This window comes from Penaeus monodon, chromosome 28, assembly GCF_015228065.2.
Source record: "Penaeus monodon isolate SGIC_2016 chromosome 28, NSTDA_Pmon_1, whole genome shotgun sequence".
NCBI lineage: Eukaryota > Metazoa > Arthropoda > Malacostraca > Decapoda > Penaeidae > Penaeus > Penaeus monodon.
Window position 1 is genome coordinate 32,625,548 of NC_051413.1, and position 285 is coordinate 32,625,832.

At 32.3% G+C, this 285-nt stretch overlaps 1 protein-coding gene across 1 annotated transcript in view; it reads right to left on the reverse strand.

The window, feature by feature from the left end:
* Positions 1 to 285, reverse strand: part of LOC119591506 (gephyrin-like) — a gene marked incomplete in the record, with an annotated part of 7,903 nt that overhangs the window by 6,616 nt on the left and 1,002 nt on the right.

Below are 285 nucleotides of genomic sequence, written 5' to 3' on the forward strand. Positions count from 1 at the left end.
CATATTTTAATTGGTTATGACATGCTCCTGGACCCTTCACTTTTCATTTTACATTAAGTAGCAATTAATTTGGAAATTATGCCTAGCAGCATAGCCTACAGAGAAGGAGGTGGGGCTGCCAATTCAGACACTCATGGTTTGGACATGATATAAACACTAAATTTTTCCTTGATACATTAATTAAACTACATAAGAAATTCTGAATCTTGTCAGTAAAATCATATTGTCATTGATGAAAAAATTACCCATATTTTACACCATTCATAATAACCAAATGCAAAACGA